This window comes from Chlorocebus sabaeus, chromosome 11, assembly GCF_047675955.1.
Source record: "Chlorocebus sabaeus isolate Y175 chromosome 11, mChlSab1.0.hap1, whole genome shotgun sequence".
NCBI classification, from domain to species: Eukaryota; Metazoa; Chordata; class Mammalia; order Primates; family Cercopithecidae; genus Chlorocebus; species Chlorocebus sabaeus.
In genome coordinates, this window is record NC_132914.1 from 112458911 (window position 1) to 112480028 (window position 21118).

At 41.8% G+C, this 21118-nt stretch overlaps 1 long non-coding RNA gene across 1 annotated transcript; it reads right to left on the reverse strand.

The window, feature by feature from the left end:
• Positions 1-7798: 7798 nt before the first annotated feature.
• Positions 7799-18035, reverse strand: LOC140712887 (uncharacterized). The gene is made up of 3 exons (XR_012094695.1): positions 17720-18035; positions 11214-11317; positions 7799-7935 (listed from the first exon to the last, which is right to left on the reverse strand). It is a non-coding gene; the product is annotated as an uncharacterized lncRNA (long non-coding RNA).
• Between the last annotated feature and the right edge of the window lie 3083 nt (positions 18036-21118).

The window sequence follows — 21118 nt, forward strand, 5'->3', positions numbered from 1 at the left end:
TGATTTTGGCCCACTGATACTTATTCCAGACTTCTTGCCTCTAGAACTGTGAGGAAACACAACATTTTTGTTGTTTTAAGCCGCCAAGCTTGTAGTAAATTGGTACGGCAGCCACAGAAAACTAATACAGTTCCCCAAACTCTCCCCTGTTTCAATTTGCTTTTCAGGAAAAGTAAAACACCAATTTCTGCCCAGTTTTCATCAAAGAAGGAATCAAATGGAAATAAAATTAACCTGGGCCCAAATCACAGCTCTGTCACTCACTAGCTGTGTGACCTCCAACAGCTCTTGTTTTCTGAGTCATGGTTTTATAATTTGTGAAATGGGTGCATTCATAACCCTCTCCCCATGCAATTTGCAGAAAGGATTAAATGCAGTAATACATGTAAAGTTTTCTGTGCAGTGCCTGGTACATCATAGATGCTCACTGAATTACCAAACTATTCTGGTCATTGTATACTTTTCATATACGTGCATTTGCTTTGTATCGTAGGGGAGTCACTGTCAAAGAAAGCCTTGAACTATTATTTCAGGAAACTTTTTGAAATGTCTGTGAACAGGATATTGACATTCTTAGATCAGTGATTTTCAAATGTCATAATTAGTTGCTGATAAATTATTCTGAAAGATAGTTCAATGCAGAGATCACTGGATTCCATCAGACTCTTCTTAACTGGGAATTCAAGAAGTAGGGCTGTGAACCTGGGTTTTAAACAAGCAGAGCGACATGTGGAAGCCATTCTTTTTGGATTATAATTCCTATTGTTATTACTTTGAAAACAGTTGCTGAAAATGTGCCGGACACAGCCTACCCCAGTGAGTGGTGTCTGAGAAGCTGGACCCTGGTCTCCTCTCTCACTCCAAGCCTCTGCAGCCAACCACACTGTGCACTGGAGGGTTCAGCTGGAGAGAGCCTCTCCCCAAGGTGGTTCACACTGGGACCATATTCAGGGAGTCAGCAAGAGTTTTCTCCAACTCCTACAGACCTTGTGATGTGGTGTTCCCTGTCGGGTGAGGCAGAGGGAACATATGTGAGGAACACACATCATAAACAATGGAATCCATAAATCTTGGGTATGTTGTCTAGTTCCTTAATTCCAGTTGCAGAACAACAGTCAGGACCAGGAATTGCAGGCAGATCTGCAGGCTGCCCCAAACTGCCTTCTGAAGGCCAGTTGCTGCAGAGAGAAGCTCATGTTTTCAAAAGCTTTTTAATTATCTGTGACTTATCACCTTAACTGTTTTTTTTTTTTTAATGGAAGATGCAAAAACTAAATAATTTAAAAGAGAATCTCTAACATTCTTGCCTGTAGCCTTAGGAAGCACAGGCCTTGGGTGATGCTCAGCAAGTTTGTGAAAACCCTAACTGTTTTCCAAGGCAAACTTCTTTTGAGTTTTTTGTTTTTTGGTGATGAGACATCCACTTTATTTTTTTTAATTTCAGTAGTTTTTGGGGTACAGGTGGTTTTTGATTACATAGGTAAGTTCTTTAGTAGTGACTTCTGAGACTTTAGGACACCCATCACTGAAGCAGTGTACACTGTTCCCAGTAGGTAGTCTTTTATCCTTCACCCCCTCCCAAACTTCTTCCCCAAGTCCTCAAAGTCTATTATACCACTCTTACACCTTTGTGTCCTCATAGCTTAGCTCCCACTTATAAGAGAGAATACACCGTATTTGGTTTTCCATTCCTGAGTTACTTCACTTAGAATAATGGCCTCCAGCTCCATCCAAGTTGCTATAAAAGACATTATTTCATTGCTTTTTATGGCTGAATCGTATTCCATGGTGTATATATACCACATTTTCTTTATCCACTCGTTGATTGATGGGCACTTAGCATGGTTGCATATCTGTGCAATTGTGAATTGTGCTGCTATTAACATGTGTGTGCATGTGCCCTCTTTATATAATGACTTATTTTCCTTTGGATAAATACCCAGTACTGGGATTGCTGGATCAAATAGTAGTTCTACTTTCATTTCTTTAAGGAGTCTCCATACTGTTTTCCATAGTGACTGTGCTAATTTACAATCCCACCTGCAGTGTAAAAGTGTTCCCCGTTCACCACATGCATGCAAGGTAAACTGTTTGGAAGGAAAGCTGTTCCCTGAGTTCAGATTCTGCTTCTATGTTATCTGCATTTACTTGTTTTCTGGCATTCACAGAGCTGAGCTAAGAATACTGTAATGTATTTCCGGTACCTACATCGCTACCAAAAAAAAAAAAAAAAAAAAAAAACCTAAAGAAACACTGAGACAATGCTATGTTTCAGGAACAACAGAAAGTTGGTATACCCTTAGCCTGCATCATTCATTTGTATGCCAGATCTCTGAAAGGAGTTTGTAAAACCTGTTTGACTGAGCTCCTGGTACTGGGGCCTGCAGATGGGGAGAAAGGGAAGGATTCCAACCCCAACCTCAGGACTAGATTCAGTGTGTGGGTTCCGGTGCTGACTGCCTGACTTGAATCCTGGTTCCCTCACTTCCTCTGTAAATGCATCTCAGTTATGTAATCTGTAAAATGGGCACAGGTACCCTTAGCTCTCACTTAGGGTGGCTGTGGGAGTTGAAAAGAGCTAGTTGAGCATGCAATTAAGTTCTACAGATATTAGCTAGTAGCACTATCTTGGGAAGTTCTCCTAATTTCTCTAGGAAGGCTAGACATGTGGCTAATTCTTCCTGACTCACAGGAAGGTGGTATGGTACTGATGAGACAGCACTTGTTCTGTGTGTAGCACAGAGCCTGGAACACTTAGCAGGTACTGAACCAAAGTCAGGTGTGTGTTTTCCCATGAATGGGCAGAAGTGGAGCTTGCAAATACTTTTTTGCAAGAAGTAGCAGTTATCACTGAGTTGCTAACGAGTTAAAGAGAAAAGAATCGCCATTACTGAATAGAGAGACATTACACTCAATAACCAATGAGTTAGGGTACTGCATGGGTGTAATGATTGGAGGACTACATGACAGATAAATTCTATAGCGAACCCAGCAACCCAGAGCATCAGGCCACACTTTTCCATGCCAGGGTGCCGTCTTCTCAGGCTGCAGAGACACAATAAGATGCTGTTCTCACAGTACCAGATCACAGTCCTTGCTGGAAGGGTCTATTAGCACCATGAACTTACTCTATTCTAACAGCCTGTGCTCACCCTTCTCTAATGATGATTTAATGCTTCAAGCCTCTGAGATTAGGGCCAAAAATAAAATGGTGGGGAAATCAGACACAGCGCTAGACACCAGCAATATATTTAGGGAACAGGAGCATTTGTTCTGTCCATTTTCAAGAGTTTCTTTTTTTTTTTTTTTTTTCTTTATGACCTTATGGCACGTGGTTGAGACATGGAAGTTTCCAGGAGATTCCAGGGTGGAATAAAGGTGTTTCCATAAGTAACACTGCAAATATAATTCATTTTACTATTGATCACTGGGAATATGGCAGTGACCAGAACAGACAAAACATCCCTGCCCCCTTGGAGCTGGCATTCCAGTGGGGTGGAGGGTTGGGCCAAAGAACGACAAAAGATGAAATGGCATTTGTCTCCTCTGTGTTCTTCTCTAATGACAGGCACTAGGTGAAGTTCTGCTGATGATTGTGTAAACTGAGCCTCTTGCACAATCCCAGTGCAAATCACACTGTGGACGATGTCAGTGGCCCTCCCTAGAGTCATCCATCACCTAACCTGTTTGACCACAAGCTACAGCCCTAAAGATACAGGGTAGGAGCTAGTGTTGGGTTATACTGAGATGAATACCCAGGGCCTCAAATGAGAAACGAAAACATACATAGAACAAAAGGTGCTACCAGTGGGCCCTGCTCTTCTGCTTGCATTGGTCGGAGTATCTAACAACAACTGCAGCATCCATCATCTACCGGGAAGTGACAGTGTATCACAGCCTGTGTCAGGTCACACAGATAACAGGAATTAGAATCAAGTCATCATGATTAAGCAATTAAAGAGACTCTCTTATTAAACAAAGACCATGGCTAAATATTGAAATTTGGAAAAGGGCTTTTCCTCTCTTGTCCTTTGGTTCTACTATCTTTTCTTTTTTTAGAGAGATGGGGTCTCTTTATGTTGACCAGGCTGGACTCAAACTCCTGGCCTCAAGCCCTCCTCCCGCCTGAGCCTCCAGAGTAGCCGAGACTACAGGTGTGTGCCACTATGCCTGTCCTAGTCCTACTTTTAATTCTCCTAGAAACATTTCCACCCTGCCTCCTCTCCCTTTCTCCTTCCCTCCTCTCTCTCCCTCTCAAATTCTCCCCATACTCAAACCTACCTCATATGCTGTTTCCAACATGAAACAAAAGCCCCAGTGATGCATACAACAAACCCTTGTGCATGCCACTCATCCTTGGATTTTTGTAACATCCTCTGCTGGTACCCGAAACCCAGTGGAGGCTCAAAGACTCTTTTTAGTTTGAGAGAATAACAAGCAGAGAACTTTTCTGGAACGTGTCTTATTCAATTATGTATTTTTTTTTAAACCCATGACTTTGAATTATGATTCTAGATACTGATATTTATACTTTTTCAGTCTCAAGTTTCTTGTATCATTAGAACTAAGTTTAGTTGTAAGACCGTCTCAAACTGACAGCCGTGTACCCACAGTAGAAGTGTCCTGCTCTCTCATATATAAATCTGAAGGGAAGAAGTCTAGAGCTAATGGGAGACTTCTGCAGGTCAAGTCCCCAGAGGCCAAGGTTCCTTCCAGATTTTGGCCCTGCCTTCCTTAAGATGTGGCCCAGGTTCATGTAATCCAAGTTGACTGCCAGGACTGTCACCATGCTAGTCACCTTCCAACCAGCAGGAAGGAGAAAGGAACAACAAATGAAAACAAACAAATAAATAAACAAGGGTCTGAGCCAACTGCCTTTTGAGGAAAGATCTTATAATGTACTGGCCAAAGCTTAGCCTTATGGCCAAATCTAGTGACAAGGGAGGCTGTAGTCTTTATTCTCAGGGACTATATGTCTAACTCAAATGGTGTATATGTGCTTTTTCGTGTTTTCTGTTCTGATTCTTCCTTCTCCGAAATGAGGAAGCTAGTCTGGCTAGGAACTTGCCATGAGGGTATAGCAGCAGGAACCCTCATTTATATCCCAAACTAAGCCCTCATTTCTATCCCAAACCTAGCTCTGCCAGAAAGCTCAGCGTTCGGTGCCATTGAATGTTGGCTAGGTTATTCATTCGTATCAGTTATTAATAAAGCAGTGGACTGCTTCCTGCTTGGCGGGTAATCCTTATGTGAAGAAGTCCCTCTGGTAGGACCCTTTAAGGGAGAAGAGGTGAATGGCAAAGCATCATGATCTCAAGCTTTGCACCATTAGCCCATAATTGAAACCTCATCCCCACCTGTAATCGGCCGTACATTGTGTAAGGTGCCGTATAGAGCTGCTGTCATTTGTTCATCACAAAATCCGCATATGATTTTGTTATCCCCACATTACAGAAGAGGAACCAGAGATGCTGAAGGTAGACTGTTTTTGTCAAGCTCACTGTGCTCTCTCAGAAGAGGCAGACCCCAGGCTCCAAAGCCAGTCTCTTGACTTCAGCCACTAATTTAACTCCAGCTACATTTTATCCCCTCTTCTCTCATTTTGTCCTTGTTTTAACTTCTTCATGAAATTACATATTTGATTTTTGCATTTCTTTTAATCTCACTTTATTGTTCTTGTTTTTATTGTCATTTTTATAATCCCATTAAATTCTTACCAGAGCAATGAAAAACATGAATTGTCCCGTATAATTATGGATGCCTATGTCTTTCCCACTGAACTCTGAGTTCTCTGAATTCCGTGACTGGGCCTTTCTTTCTGCAACCTCGGTACCTCCTCCAAGCCTTGACACATGGTTGGCCCTCAGTCCATACTGGAAAGAAGGACACAGTTCCACCTCCTCCTCCTTCTCCAGACCTAGCCAGCAAGTTGGAATTCCAATCCCTGGTGGGCCAGTCATTGGTTTGTTGAGCAATCTCTGGCTGGTCAAGGATGGGTTTTCTTTGATCTGTCTGGGTGATCTTCGGGGACTAATGAAGCCAAGCTGGGCTAGCAGATTTGGTCAGCATCTGGGACCATGGTCCCATGTGGTAATCGGAACATGATTCCAAAGGAGCTGTGTCCATCATGCTTGGACCTATCATTTCATTATGCTGACTGAGCTTCCAGAATATTGCAACCCCTGACTTATCACACCACGTCTCTGTGTGGGAGAGTCTTTCATCATTGTTTCCCATGGTGTCCAGTCTGGGTATCTCAAAATAACTTGCCTTTATTGGCTGTTGTTCAATAAGTCTTAATCTGTACTCATTCATTTGATCTTGGCAATAACCTCTTGAGCTAGAAACTAATATTATCTGCCTGTTATGGAGGAGAAGACCAACCCATGTAATGAAGGCCGTTAGCTTTCTCAAGGGCACACAGTGGCAGAGCTGGGGCTCAGATTCCAGTGTTCCAGCGCCAGAACCCGGACTCTTAACCACCGCGCTATATGGAGGCAACCAAAACACGGTAGCCACACGGGTGTAGAGCATACTGTCGTGGTCAGCATGCTTCCTTGCAATGTGACATTGACCATATGGGAGGCACAAATGACCCACATGTGGAGCTTTCTTGACCAGTGTTGTGCTACTCTGAAATGATAGAAGATGTGAAGTTGGTAGTCAACTGTAGTGTTTTGACTTAGACACACTCAGGTCTGGATTTTAGCTCTGTAACTGGGTGAGGTACATCTTTCAAGCTATCTCTCCACCTTCTAATGCCACCTTAACTGAGTCCTTCACCCACAGTGATCAATCCAGGCCATATTTTATCATATGACCCCATCCAACCACAGCCTTAGATATGTGACTAGGATTAAACACTTGACAGAAGGTAAGCCAATAGAAAGTTTGTGCCCAGGATTCTGAAAGGGAGAGTTGCTCTATTAATCTATTTAGATGTCTTTTTTTTTTTTTTTTTTTTGACAGGGTCTTGTTCTGTCACACAAGCTGTGGAGTGCAGCGACGTAATCACAGCTCATGGCAGCCTCACACTTCTGAGCTCAAGGGATCTTCCTGCCTCATTCCCCTGAAGAGCTGGGACCATAGGTACAAACCACAATGTCCACCTAATCTTGTTATTATTTATAGTGACAGGATCTTGCTATGTTGCCCAGGCTGGTCCTAAACTCCTGGGCTCAAGTGATCCTCCTGCCTCACCCTCTCAAGGTGCTGGGATTACAGGCATGAGCCACTGTGTGTTTCTTTTTTTGTGTTTTAATCTTTGATATTAAAGTTGGTGGTGGTCATCTTTGATCACTCTATACATGAGAACAAGAAAGCTACGGAGCTAAGGGGCAGATAAGAGAGAACACGTAAGTCACATTTTTCTAGCTGTTCATTCCTACCCCTTCCCAAAATCCACCTGCCTCTCTGTCTTTGGTAGACCATCTAGTGCTTTATTTTTCCCTTGAGGTAGCCTCTGGATTTTATTACTTGTAACCGAAAAGGCACAACCTGTTTGCTCCACCGAGAACATAAGTTTCTCAGCTTTTTGCAATGTTAGCTCCTTATTTAATTCAGCTTTTAAAGTTTTGCCTCAAATCCACCATTTACATGGAGTTCTTAAAGCACTGTAGTTACTTAATAATATTTAACAGTGAATGGATAAATGAAATCTTACTAATACCTAATGTTACTTTGAGAAAATTCATTCACATCTCTGAACCTCAGTTTCCTCAACTGTGAAACAGAAGAATAGAGAGCCAATCTCAACAAGGCAGCTGCGGAGACTGAAAATAAGGTGTGCAAGGTGCCTGGCAGGGAGGAAGCACTCAGTGAACAGCAGCCAATGGTGACAATGGCGCTGCAGGCATCCCCAGTGATAGGCATTAATTCCTGTCCCAGGTAATGTCCTCTTTCTACGTCTTGGCTTGAACCTCCAGTAGGGTAAGACTGTGGAAAAAGGAATAATCTGAAATTAGATTTGCCCCTATGATTCCCAAATCAGAATCCGTTTTCATTTGATGTCTCTATGCCCTGAGGAGAGCAGCTGTGCTGGGGATTAAATAAGAAGGACAGATCTGTCTTCTAAAGAAAGGAAAATTTTCCATACTGGTCTGTCAAGATATTTGCTTTCCCACTGTTTGTCTGGGTTGGATCCCAGATTTGCTGTCACACTGGCCTCTTCCCTTGCAATAACCAGAGATCATATTAAGCGTCCACTCATGGAATTGAGAAGAGAGATAGAAATGCATTAGTGTCAAGATCTCCAGGGTGCATCTAAAATAAATATGATTCCTCTCTTCCCACTCCTCACACCATATGCGGGGGACACCCAGTGTTTATTTTTCAGCTGCGCCAGCCAGTCTGGAAGAGGATACCATGGAAATGGAAGAAAAAGGATCAGGGTGGTGTAACATATCACTGGGGGAAGTTTAGGGCCCATCACTCAACAAATAACAAGTCAACAACCCCTGTCGCTTGGATATCCCCTGTGAAAGCTGCATCACCCTGTTTCACAATAACTTTAATCTGACTGTGTAAATTCAAGAAGTTCCCATGGCTTGTAAATGACTGGCACAAAGTGGCCCATTAAAATAATTCAGGCTCTTTGCAAAGCAAAAAAAACTGGGGGCAGCTTTAAAATAAACCGCACTGCATAAGTCACCAATATGTTAGATGTTGGTAGAAACCAGCAAACTCAACCTAACTTATATTGTGAGGCCATACACAATTTTTTTTTCTCTAATCAGCCTGCTTCCTCTCATGGGTGATCGGAGCTAATTTTTATCATGTGGTAGAAAAGACACAATGGCATTAACTTAATGTAGAGTTAGCTCGTAGTACATTATGTAAATTTGGGCAAGTAACTTTTACGTGAAACTCAGATCGCCCATCTAGAAAATGAGAAAATTGGACAGCAGGTAGGAGAATATATATTTGGCTCACAGGTCATAACTCTCTATTGTCGCATCCACAACAGACTGGTCAATCATTTTATTTATTTTTCCCATTGAACCCGGATGAGGTCTCAGGATCTATCTCAGCCGAGGGTTTCAGGGAGCCACTACCCACTGATAAAAGATAGACTTTGAGAAGAAGCTTCTCTGTCATTCCTACAGCAGATGATTCTTGAACGTTCTTTGCATTGCACAAGCACTGTGTCATGTGGGCAACTGGACATGCCACCTCCACCCTACATAAATTTGCAGAGGCACTTCTTACCTTCATATCTTCAACCAAACTCAGTAAAGCTGCCTTTGAAATAAGGTCATTAGGAGGTAAGATTTCAAAATAATAATTTGCACTCAAGTCTCAAGTTGTTTTTGTTTTTTTGTTTTTTGTTTTTTAGTCGTCAAATTGCTCATCCCATGAAAGCTTCAGGAGGAGATGTAACTAATTGCATGGGAGAACTACATGGAGATGGTCTCAGAGCAATTCATAGGACAGTTCTGAATTGTCAAAATCTGCCTGGATCCAGAAGACCCGGAAGTTTTACCAAACTTATACATGAATTTCTCCACAGACCCCAGCTCAGCACCACCGACTTGGTAGTGACTTTTTTTTTTTTTTTCAGATGACCAATGAAAGCATCAGTCTGTCTCTCCAAAGTTCTCAGAAAGAATATCAAAATTGTGGCTAGGTCTGAGAAAGTTTTTATACCATGTCATGGGATTGGTAAATCCATCGTAGCACTGGCTCATCCATCAAGGCTGACATATGGCAGGGTAACGCTTCCCTAAGCATTTCGCTTTGGTGAAAGAGAAACACTGGTCCCTATGAGAAAAGAATATGAGACTGACCCAGAGTCCCATTCATGTTTGATGCTACTAGACACAGCTGTTTCTGGCTTCAGGGCATCTATCACATCTATAACCTCTTCTCCAGCAACCCCAGTGATAAAGTTGATGAAACTCAAATTCCCATAGAAGAATGGTGGCTGGCACTATACTTTGAGGACACAAGTTGTGAAACTCTCAGTGGCCCAACATCCAAATTTCTATTGTGCAGAATCTTCTCTCATTTTGGAAAATGCCTTACAAAGTTGGGATGTTGGGAAAAGGCTCATGGTGATGACACAGGCAGGTTTTTTTCTTGGAGTGGGGACAAATATTTTGAATCCTGCTTGCTTTTTATTTTGTCTAATGCACACATAAAACTCAGAGTGATGTTACCTGGGATATTGCACATCAAGCACTTAGCACAGTGTCTGGCAGGTGGAAAGGGCTCAGTAATGGGAGATACTGAGTGGATAATTACAATAGCTTCTTAAGTAGGCTTCCTGCCTCTAACTTTAATCTTCTCTGTTCCTCCCTCTACTCTAAGCAAGAGTGAAGATGACGACGATGACGATGATGATGATAAGGGTAGTAATGGGTTTCCCGTTATCAAGCACCCACTGCGTGCCAGTAAGTGTTTGCTTGCACCACCTCATTCAATCCTTTCAATGATTATAAATATTATTATGCCGATGGGAACATTGCAGAGAATGAGAGAGGTTGTATTCACTTGCTAAAGTCTTGCAGCTTGTAACTGTATGAGCCAGGATTTGAACCCCACCCCTCCTCTTAAGCACTTTGCTATGCTGTCTTTTATTCACCCATCCAATTATTATTTATTGAGGGCCTACTATACTCTTAGTAGATGGTCTACCCTGTTCAAGCCTGGTATAGACTGAGTGGTGTTAACTATAAGGTTGAAATTATCATTACTAATTATTATTTTTATTTAGCTAATTTTGCCTCATAAGGGAGGCTTAAATAATTATAATATTTGTCCTGAAAAGTGTAGCCAGAGAGTATGATATGAAAGGATGGACACTGCATTAGGACCCATGAGTCTTGGCTTCTAGTTCCAGCTCTGATCCCCACTCACTGTGCTACATGAAGCAGGGTATTTCCCCAATCTGGGCTCTGGGTATCATGGGTTATCTCTCAACTCAGCTGTTACAGGTCCCCTCCCATCTAGAGGAGAGCATCAAAGCCAGGAAAAACTAAGCTTCCCTAAACCTGCAGTGCTTTTCCTTGTGGAGTCAAACTCCAAGTAGCAAATGTAACACCTTGATGCTGTGTAAATTGGCACATACACACAGCCTCCACGTGGTGATGACTATCAAAACAAGCTTTTGCCTGCCCCACGGGGTCAGCCTCCCTTCTGAAAATCAAGCAGCTGACTGAGTCCAGGTCCAAGTCCCAGTGGGATTGAGAGCCCAGAGCAAAGCATGCACTTACATTCCATGATGATGATGCTCAGTGGTGAATGAACCAGCTTCTTAGCAGGAAGGAAGCTCCTACAGGTTGAGGTGATCCTCCTATCAATGTGTTTATTTGACAGCCTAAGTCAGCAAAAATTTACAAAGAAGAGAAAAGAGAGAAGAAAAGGGCATAAAAGAAAGGTTATTTAAGAACATCAGGATCCTCTGTGGCCAGCCAAACACTCAAAAAACTATAGCAGAAGATCATATAAACACATTGTGAAAAAAAAAAGGTAATCAGAGACTAAAGAGGTCCTAGAGAGGTATTAAGGCCAGGAAACATGTACTTTCTCTATCTTAGTACTTAGGCTCATTAATTTTTATTTAATCTACTTGGCACATAATAAATACTCAAGAAATATTTGTGAAATGAATGAACTACAGGAAGAAATCATTGTTGGCTATGGCTGCCAATGACAGTGTCACAGGCTAAATGGGTTGTGGGAGATGAGTAGAATTTGAATTGCTAGAAAAAGAAAAGAATTCAGGAAGACCATCAATTTTAACAAAGGTCCCCATGAGAGAACAAACTTGACTTGCTCTGTTGGGATTTAAATTATTCAAACGAGGCTAGACTATTTTGCAGACAATTTCTCTGGAATTTTAGTGATTCAATATCATAAAGGTTGACTTCTTACTCGTGTTGTATGTCCAGCAGGTAATATAAGGGGGCTGTGCTCCACATAGCCATTCAAGGATCCAGGCTAATGGCAGGATCCATTGACTACCTAGTCTTAGCTGCATCAACTGCAATATTCGTCCTCCATGGTCACCACAGAAGGGGAAGAGAGTTCATGGAAAACCCACATCTGATTTTGTGTGCTTTGGCATGTGAATGGCATGTATTCCCTCTTCTCACAGCCCACTGGACAGAATTGGAGACATGGCTCCACCGGACTCTAGTAGACTGGGATATACAAAGAACCCATGGCTCTGCTTCATAGCAGTCATTAAAAGAGCAACCTGCTGGAGAGGTAAACACATTTTAGGTAAGGTAGAAACATAATTAAGTATTTGTAGTTTTGCTATGACAATGCATGACCTAGAAGTATCTCTAATAACATAGGAAAATCCCTTCTATGATGTGCTAACATTTGTCAACATATTAAGAAAAGAAATCTTCATTCTTTGCATCTTTATGATTTCAACGCTGTTAGAAAAGGACTCCAGTCTTTTGAGTCCATAGCCTCTTCTCAATTATATGTGAGTGAATTCAGGTGCCTGCAAAAATTTAATTCTTAGGACAGGAAGAGATTCTAAACTTACATAGAGCTGGGTCCAAATTCCAGCTCTACCACCCTCCTCGAGGCCCTTAATCTTCATCTCTGCATTCATTCATTCAGTTAATATTTACTAGGCACTAGCGCATTAATCAAGAAAGATAAAAGGAGAATTTCCTGATGTAATTCTTATCCTCAGTAAGCTTTCAGACTATTGGATGACACCTAAATGAAATGGACTGATACAATTAATAATAATGTTGTTAAAATGTCTATACTACCCAAAGCTATCCATAGTTTCAATATCATCCTATTAAAATCCCAAGGGCATTTTTTTTTGCAGAAATAGAAAACAAATTCTAAAATTCTTGTGGAACCACAAGTTACCCAGAAACCAAAGCACTCATCACACCTTCATAATTTGAAAATCTGTTTCAAAGCTACAGGCATTAAAACAATATAGCACTGGCATAAAGACAGACACATAGACCAATGGAACAAATAGAGAGCTCAGGAATAAACTTGTGAATAAATAGTCAATTGATATTTGACAAGGGTTCCAAGAATACACATAGAGAAAGGGTATTCTGTCCAATAAATGGTGTTGGTAAAACTGGATATCCATGTGCAAAAGAATGAAAGTGGATCCTTATCTTACCCCATACACAAAAACAAACTTAAAATGAATTAAATATTTAAATTAAGATCTGAGGCTATAAAACTCCTAGGAAAAAAATGTGAAAAAGTATCCTTGATATTGACATTGGCAATGATTCCTTGGATATGGCACCAAAAACACAAGCAACAAAAGCAAAAACAGACAAATTGGACTATATCTAACAGAACAAAAAAACTTCAAAATGATAATACAACTAACAGAATGGGAGAAAATGTTTGCAAACCAAAACTGTATGTACAATTAAAGGTTGATCTCCAAAAGATATAAGACATTCCTACAATTAGACAGGAGAGAGGCAGAGAGAGACAGAGGAGAGGGAGGAGGAGGGAAGGAAGGAAGGAAGGAAGGAAGGAAGGAAGGAAGGAAGGAAGGAAGGAAGGAAGGAAGGAAGGAAGGGAAAAGAAGAGAGGAAGCAAAGAAATAAAGAAGAAGGGAAGAAGAAAAAAAGAAAGGAAAGAAGGAAGTAAAGAAGAACCAGATTTTTCAAGGGGTAAAAGACTTGAATAGATATTTTCCCAAAGAAAACATACCAATGACCAACATGTATGAAAAGATGCTTAACATCATCAGAGAAATGCACATAAAAACCACAATGAGATCTCACCTCACACCTGTTAGGATGGCTATTGTCTTAAAAAGATAGGTTTTGGTGGGGATGTGGAAGAAAGAGAACTCTTGTATAATTTTGGTCAGAATGTAAACTGGTGCAGCCACTATGTAAAACAGTACAGAGGTTGCTCAAAAAGTTAAAAATAGGTCATCATGGCTGGGCATAGTGGCTCACACCTGTAATTCCAGCAGTTTGGGAGGCCAAGGCAGGTGGATCACCTGAGGCCAGGAGTTTGAGTCCAGCCCAAGCAACATGGTGAGACTCCGTCTCTACTAAAATTAAAAAAGTTAGCTGGGCATGGTGGCACATGCCTGTAATCCCAGCTACTTGGGAGGCTGAGGCAGGAGAATCACTTGAATTCAGGAGGTGGAGGTTACAGTGAGCTGAGATGGTGCCACCGCACTCCAGCCTGGGTGACAGAGTGAGACTGTCTCTAAATAAATAAATAATAAATAAATAAATAAAAATAGATCATTATATAATCCAGAAATCCCACTTCTAGGTGCATATCCAAAGGAATTGAAATCAGAATTGCATTATTCACACTAGCCAAGACATGAGAGCAACCTAAATGTCCATTGACAGATAAATAGATAAAGAAAATGTGGTATATACATATAATGAATTGTTACTCAGTCTTGAAAGTGAGAAAATCCTGCCATTTGAAACAATGTGGATGAACCTGGAGGATATTATGGTGAGTGAAATGAGCCAGGCACAGAAGAACAAGTACTAGATGAAACCATTTCTATGAAGAATCTAAAATAGTCAAGCTTACAGAAGCAGAGAGCAGAGTAGGTGATTGCCAAGCCTACAGGGAGGGTGAAATGGGGAGATATTGGTCAAGTGATACAAAGTTTTGATTATGTCAGATAAATAAGTCCTAGATATCCAGAGAACAACATAGTGGCTATAGTTAACCGTATTGTATACTAAAAATATGCTAGAAGGGTAGATCTTACATTGTCCTCTTATCACAGCAATAATAACTGTATTAAACAAAGAGGACAGAAGGAAACTTTTGGAGGTGATGATTATGGTGTTGATTGTGGTGATAGCTTCACAGGTATACACTTATCTCCAGACTCATCAAGTGGTACGCATTAAATATGCACAGCTTTTACATGTGAATCATATCTCAGGAATTTGACTTTAAAATGGACTGACAATAAAGTAAGAAAGACAGAAGTTCAATTTAAAGGGAAAATTCTGGTTCCTCAGAATTGCTGAGGTTCTTGAAATGGGAAAAGGCAATGAGCCTCCTCACTTCAAAGGACATTAGAGATATTTTTAATGACAATATTTTTAGTCTCAGGATTCTATTCCCAGCATTCCACCCAATCTCCTTGCTAATTCTTTTTTTTTTTTTGAAACGGAGTCTTGCTCTGTCACCCAGGCTGGAGTGCAGTGGCATGATCTTGGCTTACTGCAATCTCTGCCTTCTGGGTTCAAGCAATTCTCCTAGCTCAGCCACTGAATAGCTGGGACTACAGGTACGCCACCACACTCAGCTAATTTTTGTATTTTCTGTAAAGACAGATTTCACCATGTTGACCAGGCTGGTCTTGAACTCCCGACCTTAAGAGATCCACCTGCCTCAGCCTCCCAGAGTGCTGGGATTACAGGCATGAGCCACTGCGCCCAGCTGAAGACTGTTAATTTTGTGTGTGTGTGCTTATTTTATTTTTATCCAAGATAAAAGTTTAAACAAATAATGATAGCTTTTCTAGAAAAACATGAACATCATTCTTTGATAATGAAAATGTCTTTACTATTAAAGAAACATTGAATGCTTTTACACTGTTAGTGGGGGTGTAAATTAATTTAACCATTGTGGAAGACAGTGTGGCGATTCCTCGAGGATCTAGCACCAGAAATACAGTTTGACCCAGCAATCCCATCACTGGGTATACCCAAAAGATTATAAATCATTCTACTATAAAGACACATGCACACGTATGTTTATTGCAGCACTGTTCATAATAGCGAAGACTTGGAACCAACTCAAATGCCCATCAATGATAGACTAGATAAAGAAAATGTGGCACATATACACCATGGAATACTATACAGTCATAAAAAAGGATGAGTTCATGTCCTTTGTAGGGTCATGGATGAAGCTGGAAACCATCATTCTCTGCAAACCAACACAGGAACAGAAAACCAAACACCACATGTTCTCACTCATTAGTGGGAGTTGAACAATAAGAACACATGGAAACAGGCAGGGGAACATCACACACCAGGGCCTGTCAGGGGGTGGGTAGCTAGGGGGCGGATGGCATTAGGAGAAATACCTAATGTAGATGACGGGTTGATGGGTGCTGCAAACCACCATGGTATGTGTATACTTACGTAACAAACCTGCATGTTCTGCACATGTATCCCAGAACTTACAGGCTGTTAATTCTTAACACGCCTATCATCTAGTCCAGAGATCTCTGATAAAACCCAAGTTTCAGATCATTAATCTCACAAATAAAATGACTCTAAAATTGTTAGAAAGGCACTGGCCATGGTAATATTATTTAGAAACTAAGAATAAATAAATGTAGCTTACAAAGTAGAGCTGAGTGTCAAGGGTAATTATAGATCTTCCAGATCTATATTTATAGATCTTCTCCTAGCTCAGCCACTGAATAACTGGGACTACAGGTGCACCACCACACCCAGCTAATTTTTGTATTTTCTGTAGAGACAGATTTCCAACATATAATAGCTTCCAGAGTTTCCAACATATAATAGCTTCTATGACAGATTGTATAGATAAAACGATCTGTCCTAGTTAGGAAGCTAAAAAGCTTAGGCTGGAATTTACAACGCATCTTCCATATTTAAAGTTCTTGCTGACAACAGCTACAAGGCACTGCCTCCTATGTGCCTGGTACAACCCCTGGAGCATGGGAAGTGTCCGAGTAAATACTGGCTGATTGAATAAATGACTGCTACAGCGAAGTCAGCCTAGGCACTCCGGAAGACCTGGAGGGGGCATGAGCAAAGCAGTCTAGGCCAGTGGTTCTCAAACTGTGGTTCCTGAATCAGTCACCCAGGGAAATTATTAGAAATGCAAATTCTCAGGCCCTCCACCCAGACCTACTGAAGCGGAATCTGCAAGGATGGGGCCCAGGAGTATGTGTTTCAGCAAGTCTTCTGGGTGATTCTGATGCACAGTAAGAATTGAGAACCATTGCTATAGAACCTTGCTTCTCAAAGTGTGGTCTGTGAATTGGTGGTGTCATTGTCACCTGGGAGCAAACGAGAAATGCAGAATATCAGATCCCACCTCGTACTTACTGAATCAGAATCTTCGTTTTAACATCTTCACTCAGAGGGTTCATTTGCAACTTAAAGCTTAAGAAGCACTGCTCTTGGCCATTGGTTTCCAAACTTAGCTGCTTGTTAGAATCACACAGACAGAAACTAGCATGGTTAGTATGGGATGTGACCTGAACACCAGGGTTTTCTAAAATTCCCCCAGATGATTCTAACATGCAGCAACGTTTCAGAATCACAAGAGTGCATGACTTTAAAAAGGCTTTCCAGAGAAGGCAGCATCTAAGCTCAGCCCTGGCCCCCAAGGCTGGGTGTTTCCAGGAGAGAGAGAAACAAACAGCTAGATTGTTTTGGGTGCTGCTACCGCCACTGTCTCTACCTGTCTTCAGTCAAAGAGGGAGGCCTCCCAAATCAAGGGCTGTCAATCCACTCACGTCAACAGCCTCAAATTCACTAAAATGCTTGAGGCATGGGTTCAGAGCAAGGGCAGAGTAAGGGAGAGGTTTTATTAGATAAAGCCCGCATTCTCTGAGCTGTGCATTAATTAATTTCAAAGTAGGCTGAATGATGGGGGAGGGCCAGGGCAGCAGCGTGGGTAATAAAAGCGCTTTCAGAAAGTGCCCCCTTGCTTCTTGGAATGTCTTCTCCCCCGACCCGCCCAATGGCAGTCCTAAAGGAAGGTCAGCCTGGGAGCATCTCACCTTTGATGAGGCTGGCCAGGGATGCTGCTGAGAATGAAATAAATTCTTCTCTCTTTTGCTTGGAGAAAAGAAATCATGGGTAGGAAAAGCTTACGACTCACATGGAGAGGTCATCAGCGGAGGCAGAGATAGAGGGCAGGGGAGTTTGGAGGAGGTGGTGGGGAAGGCAAAGGTGGGAGGAAGGAAGAAGGAGTGGCAAAAGCAATGTCAGACAACAAAGGTCCAAATGTTTCAGAGTTGGCTTCCTCAGCTCCAACACTAGAACTGTTACTGTTGCACCCACTCCCCCAACCTCCCCCTCCTTCTCTTCCTCATATCATCTCCAATGACTAATTATTTTGACCTTCCCCAACCCGATCTGCAATATCTCAAGCCTCTGTCATAGTCGGCTTCCGGCCATCGTCGGTCAGATGGCTGTAAGGACACAAGGCCAGGGTTGCCTTGCCAAATGGCAGCAAAGCATGGCCAAAAACAGTCTCGAGGCCGGGCGCGGTGGCTCAAGCCTGTAATCCCAGCACTTTGGGAGGCCGAGACGGGCGGATCACGAGGTCAGGAGATCGAGACCATCCTGGCTAACACAGTGAAACCCCGTCTCTACTAAAAAATACAAAAAACTAGCCGGGCGAGGTGGCGGGCGCCTGTAGTCCCAGCTATTCGGGAGGCTGAGGCAGGAGAATGGCGTAAAATCCGGGAGGCGGAGCTTGCAGTGAGCTGAGATCTGGCCACTGCACTCCAGCCTGGGCCACAGAGCGAGACTCTGCCTCAAAAAAAAAAAAAAAAAAAAAAAAAAAAACAGTCTCGAAATACCCCCAGGGCCCAATTTTTGCTCTCATTCCTTCCTTTCCCTTTCCCCTAAAATAATCTTGTTCTTAATTATGGATTATTCTCTCCCTCTTTCGGATCTCTCTTTTCTAGGCACCAGTCAGAAGAGAAGTAGGAGGCAATGATAAAGTGACAACGTAGGTTTTTAGTCACCTTACCTGAATGAGTTTGTCACATGACAACTTTTCACAAGTATTTCTTCAGAACAAATACAATGCCATCCCCCTCCCACCAAATGTTCTTGGAATTCCTTTTTGAACATGGCCTTTGGAAATGTCTAAATGGGCATTTACAAGTGAGGCACAATAAAACATTATTATTCATTTAGGCTTTTTCCTTTTTTTTTTTTTTTGGAGACAGAGTCTCGCTCTGTGGCCCAGGCTGGAGTGCAGTGATGTGACCTCTACTCACTGCAACCTCTGCCTCCCAGGTTGAAGTGATTTTCGTGCCTGAGCCTCCTGAGTAGCTGAGACTATAGGTGTGTGACAAGAGGCCTGGCTAATTTTTTGTATTTTTAGTAGAGACAGAGTTTCCCCATGTTGCCCAGGCTGGTTTTGAACTCCTGAGCTCAGGCCATCCATTCACCCTAGCCTCCCAAAGTGCTACGATTTCAGGCCTGAGTCACCGTGCCCAGCCCATTTATTCTTTTTTTTTTTTTTTTTTTTTTTTGAGACAGAGTCTCACTCTGTTGCCCAGGCTGGAGTACAGTGACACAATCTTGGCTCACCGCAAGCTCCGCCTCCCGGGTTCATGCCATTCTCCTGCCTCAGCCTCTTGAGTAGCTGGGACTACAGGCACCCGCCACCATGCTCGGCTACTTTTTTTGTATTTTTAGTAGAGATGGGGTTTCACTATGTTAGCCAGGATAGTCTCGATCTCCGGACCTGGTGATCCCCCTGCCTCGGCTTCCCAAAGTGCTGGGATTACAGGCATGAGTCACCATGCCCGGCCACTTTTTTTTTTTAAACAAAATATCATGATTGCATCTTAGTTACTGGACTCTAGATTAGTATAACCAAGTAAATTATCTATTTATTTTTAATGATCATTTCTGTGTGATATTTTATTCTTTCCCCAAGTTAAATCTACCCTCAAAGTTTATAAATCTTATCACCAGTAAAAAAAAATTATTCCAAAAAATTAAGCAAGATTTTTTTATATTGCACTCCGCTTCCCCTTCCCCACTCAGAAAAGAACTTCTACAAATACTCTGAATAATGATCAAATCTTCAAGTGTCAAGACTTTGACAGGAAACTATATCAGGGCAGAACCAATTGGTGGGGCATGATCTCTAAAATCACAAACTAAAACAAGCATTAAGGGTTTTCTTAGTCACTATTAATGAACTCAGTTCCACTTCCTCTTTTATCTTCATAATAGTATCTGGGACAATCCTCAGCTCTTAGCAACTCAAATTTTCCAGGCGTCTGTCCTCCTCAGGATAGGCAACAAAAGGAACAAGCACATACTTGACTCAATATTGTATTATGTGGTTTTCTTCTCTGTTTTATTTTTGCTCTTTGACTCATCTCCTCTCCTACCCTGAAAGGAAAGATTATTTAACACCAGGTTAAATTAATTCCATAAGTATTTTCTGCATGTAAGGCCCTGTTTCACATGGTGTTTGGGAATCCCTGGCCACCTAAGATGTGCTTTCTCATGTTTTCCTCTAGCACGCCTATAGGAAGAAATGGGTTGGAGATGCTGTGTTGAGGAGGATTCTGAGGTCCATACTCACTGGGAAAGTGCATGTATTTTTTTTCCCCCTTATCTTTAATAGACACTCAAATATTTGCTGCCTGGTTAAATGGAAAGAGAAAAGAGAGAGAGAGAGAGAGAGAGAAGGAAGGGAGGGAGGGAGGGAGGGAGGGAGGGAGGGAGGGAGAAAGGAAGGAAGGAAAAAAGGAAGAAAAAAGAAAGAAAGAGAAGAAAGAAAGAAAAAGAAAGAAAGAGAGAAAGAGAGAAAGAAAAGAAAGAAAGAAAGAAAGAAAGAGAAAGAAAGAAAGAAAGAAAGAAAGAAAGAAAGAAAGAAAGAAAGAAAGAAGAAAGAAAGAAAGAAAGAAAGAAAGAAAGAAAGAAAGAAAGAAAGAAAGAAAGAAAGAAAGAAAGAAAGAAAGAAAAGAGAGAGAAAAGGGAGGGAAAGAAGGAAAGAAGGAAAGGGTAAGGAAGGAATGAAGAAAGGAAGAAGGGAGGAAGGAAGGGATAAAGGAAGGAAGGAAGCTGGTGAGTGAATGAATACCTGAGCAGTGAGACCTACCCCTTAGGCAAGAGGAAATGAATCACATCACGACCATGGATTTCAAGTGAACTTTTTGAGAAGTATCAATCCCAGATGTCTGCTGGAACACGCTCCCTTCCTACTTCCATCCCATTTTAAAAGTCACACTGTAGGTGGGATCCCCACGGATTGTTTATTTTGAAGTATATTCTACCTCGTTCTGCTGAAATACACTAGACATACAGGAAAGTCACGCAAAGACTGAAGAATTGCTCCAGACTGGAAGGAAGCTAAAAGAAGCAAGAAAACTAAATGTAATGTGTGATTTTGAACTGGATCCTTTGGCTACAAACACATC